The sequence below is a fragment of the Sciurus carolinensis genome, chromosome 8 (genome assembly GCF_902686445.1).
Source record: "Sciurus carolinensis chromosome 8, mSciCar1.2, whole genome shotgun sequence".
NCBI lineage: Eukaryota > Metazoa > Chordata > Mammalia > Rodentia > Sciuridae > Sciurus > Sciurus carolinensis.
This window is the reverse complement of record NC_062220.1, coordinates 48,727,470-48,736,237: the sequence shown is the minus strand read 5'-3', so window position 1 is coordinate 48,736,237 and position 8,768 is coordinate 48,727,470. Positions and strand designations below refer to the sequence as shown.

Here is an 8,768-nt window from a genome sequence, read left to right as displayed (position 1 = left end):
TATCCCAGGCACTGTAATAAAATATTTAACTATTTTATTTCACCTTCTTAACAATTCTGCAAGTTAGATATAATTTCCTTTTTTTTATTTGATATTTTTTCCCTTTTGTAAAAATTTATTTTTATTGTAAACAAATGGGATACATCTAGTTTGTTTGTATATGAAGTAGAAGCATATCATTTGTGTAATCATACATTTACATAGGGTAATAGTTTTTGATTCATTCTGTTATTTTTTTCCTTCCCTTCCACTCCTCCCACCCCTCTTTTCCCTCTACACAGTCCTTCCTTCCTCCATTCTTGCCCCACTCCCACTCCCCATTATGTGTCATCATTTGCTTATCATTGAGATCATTCGTCCTTTGGTTTTTTGAGATTGACTTATCTCACTTAGCATGATATTCTCCAATTTCATCCATTTACCTGCAAATGCCATAATTTTATCATTCTTTATGGCTGAGTAATATTCCATTGTGTATATATATCACAGTTTCTTTATCCATTCATCAATTGAAGGGCATCTAGGTTAGTTCCACAATCTGGCTATTGTGAATCAAGCATCTATGAACATTGATGTGGCTGTATCTCTGTAGTATGCTGATTTTAAGTCCTTTGGGTATAGGCCAAGGAGTGGGATAGCTGGGTCAAATGGTGGTTCCATTCCAAGTTTTCTAAGGAATCTCCACACTGCTTTCCAGAGTGGCTGCACTAATTTGCAACCCCACCAGCAATGTATGAGTGTACCTTTCTCCCCACATCCTCGCCAACACCTATTGTTGCTTGTATTCTTGATAATCGCCATTCTAATTGGGGTGAGATGGAATCTTAGGGTAGTTTTGATTTGCATTTCCTCTTTTTACTAGAGATGTTGAACATTTTTCCATGTTTGTTGATTGCTTGTAGATCTTCTTCTGTGAATTGTCTGTTCAGTTCCTTAGCCCATTTGTTGATTGGGTTATTTGTATTCTTGGTGTACAGTTTTTTGAGTTCTTTATATATTCTGGAGATTAGTGCTCTATCTGAAGTATGAGTGGCAAAGATTTTCTCCCACTCTGTAGGCTCTCTCTTCACATTGCTGATAGTTTCCTTTGCTGAGAAAGCTATTTAGTTTGAATCTATCCCATTTATTGATTCTTGCTTTTATTTCTTGTGCTCTGGGAGTCCTGTTAAGGACTCTAATCCTAGGCCAACATGTTGAAGATTTGGACCTACTTTTTCTTCTATAAAATGAAGAGTCTCTGGTTGGATTCCAAAGTCCTTGATCCATTTTGAGTTGAGTTTTGTGCAGGGTGAGAGATAGGGGTTTAATTTCATTCTGCTGCATATGGATTTCCAGTTTTCCGAGCACCGTTTGTTGAAGAGGCTATCTTTTCTCCATCGCATATTTTTGGCACCTTTGTCTAGTATGAGAAAATTGTATTTATTTGGGTTTGTGTCCATGTCCTCTATTCTGTATCATTGATCTACCTGTCTATTTTGGTACCAGTACCATGCTGCTTTTGTTACTATTGCTTTGTAGTATAGTTGAAGTTCTGGTATTGTGATACCCCCTGCTTCACTCTTCCTGCTAAGGATTGTTTTAGCTATTCTGGGTTTCTTATTCTTCCAGATGAATTTCATGATTGCTTGCTTTATTTCTGTGAAGTACATCATTGGGATTTTAATTGAAATTGCATTGAATCTGTATAGCACTTTTGGTAGTATGGCCATTTTGACAATATTAATTCTGCCTATCCAAGAACATGGGACATCTTTTCATCTTCTAAGGTTTTCTTTAATTTCTTTCTTTAGTGTTCTGTAGTTCAAGGAAATATCACAACAGACACGAGTGGAATACAAAACATAATTAGAAGTTATTTTGAAAATCCATACTCCAAAAAAAATGGAAAATCTTGAAGATATCAACAGATTTCTAGATACATATGAATTACCTAAACTGAACCAGGAAGACATACACAATTTAAATAGATCAATTTCAAGTAATGAAATAGAAGAAGTCATCAAAAGCCTACCAATAAAGAAAAGTCCGGGATCAGATGGGTTCTCAGTCGAGTTCTACAAACCTTTAAAGAAGAGTTAATTCCAATACTTCTCAAAGTATTCCATGAAATATAAGGGGAGAGCACCCTCCTAAACTCATTCTATGAAGCCAATATCACCCCGATACCTAAACCAGACAGAGACACATCGAGGAAAGAAAATTTCAGTCCAATATCCTTAATGAATATTGATGCAAAAATTCTCAACAAAATTTTAGCAAATTGCATATAAAATATATTAAAAAGATAGTGCACCATGATCAAGTGGGTTTTATCCCAGGGATGCAAGGTTGGTTCAACATCAGGAAATCAATAAATGTAATTCACTATATCAACAGACTTAAAGTCAAGAATCACATGATTATTTCGATAGATGCAGAAAAAGCATTCGATAAAATACAGCACCTCTTCATGCTCAAAACACTAGAAAAAATAGGGATAGTGGGAACATTCCTTAACATTGTAAAAGTCATCTATGCTAAGCCCAAGGCCAATATCATTCTAAATGGTGAAAAACTGAAAGCATTCCCCCTAAAAACTAGAACAAGGCAGGATGCCCTCTTTCACCACTTCTATTCAACATTGTCCTTGAAACTCTAGCCAGAGCAATTAGACAGACCAAAGAAATTAAAGGGATAGGAATAGGAAAAGAAGAACTCAAACTATCCCTATTTGCTGATGACATGATTATATATTTAGAGGAACCGGGAAATTCCCCCAGAAAACTTTTAGAACTCATGTCAGTAAAGGAGCAGGTTACAAGATCAATGCTCATAAATCTAATGCATTTTTATACATAAGTGATGAATCTTCAGAAAGAGAAGTTAGGAAAACTACCCCATTTACAATAGCCTTGAAAAAAATAAAATACTTGGGAATCAATCTAGATATAATTTTCATATTGTATTTTTTAAAAAGTTCAGAAACTAAATAATTTGCTGCATTCTCTATACATTTATCCTGTGAGTGTGAGTTTCTTTCATTACGGTATTCAACATGTATAGTATTGATAGTAATCAAGTAACCATATTTGCATAAGCATAAGGAGGGAATGAATTGAAACTCAGCAACAGAGAGAAAGAAGATTTAGTTGTGTGCTTGATTAAAGAGCTTAAAGGTTACAAAATTTATGTTCAACACATTATCAGCCAAGAAACTAGAAAAGTGAAAGAAAAATATGTACAATGATTTTTCCCCCACCTGACCTGTAAAATTAAAGGCAAAAGAATCATCCTATCAAAAAGATTTGTGGGATGTGGGGGCAGTCATAGAATTTATAATACATACATAAATATAGAGGGCTCACAATCCCCTTTACAACATTGTTAAGTTATACCGACAGTGCTCTAGGGCATATGGAGCCATGAATTTGTTCCAAGGTGCTAAGAATGGAAATGGTAACTATGGTTTCATGTCTGCATTGTTCCACATCTAAAATCAATTGCATAAAAGGGGAGGAGCCTGATGTTAATTCAATCAAGGACTACAAATGTGAACTAACTATCCAGCACCAAAGAGTGCAGATTACAATTCCAAGGAAGTATCTGAATGCAAAAGTGTTACCTGAACAACCGTGGGCAGCCATTGTGAAGAAAGTAAATAACATGTTCCTGAGGAGTTCCAGAGGGAAAAAAGAATCCTTGCTGGTAGTCAACATTTAGTCTGCAGCCTCAACAGGAAGGAGGTGCTCAATTCTCTGAGGGAAATGGTTCATTGCCTGGGATAAGTGAAATAAATGTGATAAATATTGATGTAAAGTGTTTGACTCCTTGGCATGAAGGCTGGCAGTCATCAGATTTTCTCGTTCAAGTGAGTACTTTGTGAAACTAGCAGCAGTAGCTTTGGCTCTTTTTCATTATGTGTATCAAAGACTGCAGAAAAGAGATCTGTCATGGGCCCAGAGTTCTAGTGCTTGCTCAGTTCTGAGTCCACCGACAAATGATTTATTTCAGAATAGGTAACTCCTCACACAATCTCACTCAAGCTTCCACCTGGGCACAATGGTGAGAAAGCATTCTGAATAGAACCCATGGGAAAGGAAAAAGCAAGGAAGGGTCCCTTGCTTTCATGATGTCCTGACACGGGGAACTAAGAGCAATTGATCTTTCATGGTTTTTTTTTTTTTTTTTTTTTTTTTTTTGATTGTATGATCTCTTCAGTCACTGTGCTTTGTTCCTATCAATCTATTGTATCTTCTGTTAATTCAGGGACACTTGCTGTCTTTAAAACATAAGAGCCTTTTCTAGTTGAAAATAATTAGAATCCAGAAGCATGAGAGATCAGATTCTAAGAAGCCTGTGAGTTCAGATTTTTGTATTCAGTTTCTGTGGCAGATGTCAGTCACCCAACAATGGCCAGTAGGCAACTTTTCATTCACTGTGTGAAGTTTTACATAATGATTCAATATGTTCCAATTTAGCCTCCTGTCAGTTAAAATTTTTTATTGGTATATATTAATTATACAGAATACTGGATTTCATTGTGGCATATTAATACATATAACAATTTGATTCCTATGAGTAATTTTTTAAAAAAGTAAATAATTAGGATCCAGAAAAATGAGAGATCAGATTCTAAGCAGCCTGTGAGTTCAGATTTTTTAAGAGAATAGATAAAGGTCATTAGGCTAAATTCAATGGACTTCTCCAACGTCACATATTTAAGTGCCCTTTAAGAGGATTAGAATATCGTTTTCAGTCCTTGCTTTTATATCCAATCCTCCTACCTTTCTATTAGCTAAGACAAATTGGTCTGCTGGGCAACATACAGAAGTTTAGTCCATGGGAAGATTAGCTAAAGTGAGTCTGTGCTGGCAAAATCGTTAATGGACTGGGCAAAGTCAACTTCTCCAGTAGGCACAGTGCCCAGGGCCCAGGAAGATATCTAAGTTCTAATCTTGGAAGCAACACAGAAAAAGGGGAGTTAGCTTGCCACTGAACCCATGTTTTCCGTGTCTTTGGCAGAACTGAGAGAGAACATGAGAGAAGCCACATGTTCATAGGAATCTCAAGGTAGTACCTCTGGGGAAATGGAATAAAATTTGAGTGTTCATACAATCATCCCTTTACCCAAATTTTGCTTGTCGTCATTCTCACTCTACAGTAGTCTAAAAAAAAATCTATATTTGTCTTAAAATTTTTTGAGAGAGAAATTCACATAAATTTTATTATGGAATATTGTTATTCTTTTATTTTATTATTACTTAGACTTATTAATCTCTGTATATAATATGTGAATCAAACTTTATCATAGCTATGTAAGTGAAAAAACATATATAGTGTCCAGGAGTACTCAGACTTAGGCATTGACAGTCCATTTTTTTTTTTTAACCATATAATCTTTTAATGAGAATTATAAAAGACGAAAAACATTTTTTTTTTTTTGCAAAATTATATTTTTTTCAGTATCAGGGATTGAACTCAGGGGCGCTTAGCCACTGAGCCACAACCCAGCCCTTTTTTATTTTTTATTTTGAAACAGGATCTCACTAGGTTGCTTACAGTCTTGCTAAGTCGCTGAAGCTGACTTTGAACCTGTGATCTTCCTGCCTCAGCCTTCTGAGGTGCTGGGATTACAGCACCACACCTGGCACTACTTTTTATAAACAAATGATTTGCTCTTAATTATAAATATTGTGCATGAGGATGCCTTCCTCTGCAAAACTAATAAACAAAAGAACAAATTTTTTAAAATGTGATTTGTCCAAGTTATTTGAAAAAGAAAGAAAGAGCCCAGTCAGTATTTACATTAATTAGAATATATTCTCTAACTTCTCAAAGTAAGCCTGAAGGTATGATTCAACTGGAAGAGAAAGAATGAGACTGAGAGCGAGGAGAGAGAAAGATCACTTTATAGTTGCTCTAAATGGCTTTTGATATATTTTTTTCTGATGTAACCCTTCCTTTCTGGGCCCATGTCTTCACATAGCTGAATTTAAATTATTTCTAAAAGACCGATTAATGGGGGAAAAGAAAATAAGTCTTGAACACATAAATTTATCATAAACAAAATTATGTATATAAAAAGACACTAACTTTAAAAAAGTACAAAAATAGTGAGGACAACCTGAAATAACAGAAAAGAAAGTCAAATTTATTCAATGAAAAATTAGAATTAATCAAAACTTGCAAATTCGCACATACATGCACACACAAAACTAGCAGCACTATGTATTGACTAACAAAGGAGAAAGGAAGTGGTCTAAGACCATTCAGATGGCTTGTCAGTTAAAGGAAAAAAACAAACACCCCCCCCCCCACACACACACATGCGCACACATGCACATGAAACTGATATTTTCAACAATACAATCAATCTACAACAAACACAAAAATCAGAATTACTTTACAATGCTTGTTCTTTTAATCATGAGATGCCCATCTTGGTTATATAAATATTTTTTTCAATAGTTCACTGTTGACTTATTTTTAAATATATTAGTGTTACTGCATGCAACTGTACTGCATGCAACTGTTTCCTGTATTTAACAGTCTTTTTTATTTACTCATGGGTCTAGCTTCCAGACAAGAGTTTCAGGTTGGCAGGCAGATGGGTGCCTTATTCTCCTGTGAAATTGAATGCAACAGTTTAAAACACTGATCAGAAAATGCTTGATTGCTGTTTCAGCAGATGGAAATAGCTACCCTGATTCCTAAATTTCCATTTTCTGCAAAAAATCTGTGTAATGTTGGTGTCAAAGACTAGGTAGTTGTAGCATGGAGAGTGGAGAGAGTGGGTTTGGGTTCTTTGTCTCATGAATTTGAAAAACAAAATCCATGAACACAAGGGCGAGAGCAAAGCTATAGAATTTATTAAAGTAATAGAAAGATAGTAGAACTTCCAAAGAGGCAGGGGTACCAAGAGAGAGATACCAAAGAGTAGCTATTGTCTAGGGGTTTATAAGGATCTGTAGGTTTAAGGAAGTAAGTGCCCTGCCCAATCCTGGGTAAGGCATGAGGTATTCATGAAGTATTCATGATGCAAATTCGCATCAAGTCAAGTCAAAAGATCAATCAGGCATTCTTCCTTCTTTGGAGAAGCATGGACCCTAGTCACGTAGGTCCTGTTTTAAAAATAGCCTTTTAGTAATTTTCTTGGCAAATATCTGCAGGTGATGTTTGTGTTCTCAGAATGTTACCCAGGGGCCTATCTCCCTATCCTCCCACCTTATCTCTTCCTCCTGACATCACTCTCACCATTCATAATGGCTGTTGCAATTCCCTCATGATCAAGAAGTCATTTCCCAAGTCAGTCATTGCCTATGACCATTTAACTCAAGTTGATAAGAAAACTTTTCAGCTTGCTTTCATGTTCTTATCCGCTATACAATTGTAAACAACTTCTGGTGACCATCATGTTTTTTCTGTTTCTCCAAAACAAATAAGAAGTAAAGTCCAAACGGCTGCATCATCACCCAGGCAACAGCACCAGGAAGATTGATATCTATAGCAAGGAAAACTCTATCCTCTCCATGTAGGCTTGTACTGGACTTGTGCCGATGAACCAGATGTGGCATTAAAGCATCCAAAGAGCCTTGCCATTTCCAGGAAGCACCAGGGCAAGGACAGGAATAAGGCCTGAGTTCACCGAGTTCTTTGTGGTCTGCTTTTACTGTATGTGGTAGAGTTATTTCATATCCAGAAGAGGCATATTTGCAAGGGAAAAGTACTGAACTGATCTCTTTCTCTATAGGCAAGTTGCAAATAAATCCCTGTGGGCCCCATTAAGTTGAACAACATCTGAGTTTTGGGTGACAGTTGCTACAAACAAGATGACCACTCTGACATTGAAGAATGGGTGGTAACATAATCAAAGCACACAGGCCCTCAAAATGACTTGCCCAGTTATTGTTGGATACAGTTGTGCCCATCATGGCAGGCACCCTCTGGAAAGGTGGATATTTTGAGATATGAGTAGGTAATACTGTAGCAATCTGATGACTCATTTCTTGTAAGTTAGTGGATTCTTCAAAGCTGCGGGGGTGCCTGAGACGCGTGTTCGCTCAAACACCAATGGCCAGTCCAATCTCTCAGTGTCAGCTTTAAGTCAGAGACCCAGAAGCAACTTCTGCCTCCGGAATTCTTGGGCTTGGTTTTCTTGGCTTGTTTTGTGGCTGCTCTCCTCTAGAAAAGTCAAAATTACTTCCCCCTGGAAGTTCCTGGAACATCTCTCATGGATAAAGAGGGAATACTATATTTTCCTTATGGTATAAAGAGTTATAAAGTGGTTTTAATGTGTATTGCAATTTCATAAGGAACCATTAATCAAAGGCTTAGATAAGAGTAAGAAGGGAACTTAGGGTTTTTCTTTCTCCTCATCCTTGCTGGGTTTTCAACATAGATCATCATGTCATCTGTGAATAATTACTCTTACTTTTTCCTTTCTTGCTTGAATTCTCTGTATTTCTATTTCCTGATTATTGCACTGGCTAGAATCTTCAGGACATTGTTGAATAAAGCAGCCAGTACTAACATCCTCATCTTGATCCTGATCTTGAGACAAAAGCATTGATTCTTACACCCTAATCAGGTTGTTAGCTGTAGATTTTTCTTAGATGCTCCTTATTGGTTGGAGAAGTTCCCTCCTATTCCCAACTCCATGGACATCTTTATTAGGTTTATAAGAGAGATGTTGTCCATTGAAATGATTTATGATTTTTATTTTTAAGTCAGTTATGATGAATTACATAGACACATTTTTGAATGTTGAACCAACTTTTCAAGCTTGAGAT

The 8,768-nt window shown here is 36.3% G+C and overlaps 1 pseudogene; it reads right to left on the bottom strand.

Moving 5' to 3' along the window:
- Nucleotides 1–6,660: 6,660 nt before the first annotated feature.
- Nucleotides 6,661–7,982, bottom strand: LOC124991305 (E3 ubiquitin-protein ligase SIAH1-like; annotated as a pseudogene).
- Nucleotides 7,983–8,768: the final 786 nt, after the last annotated feature.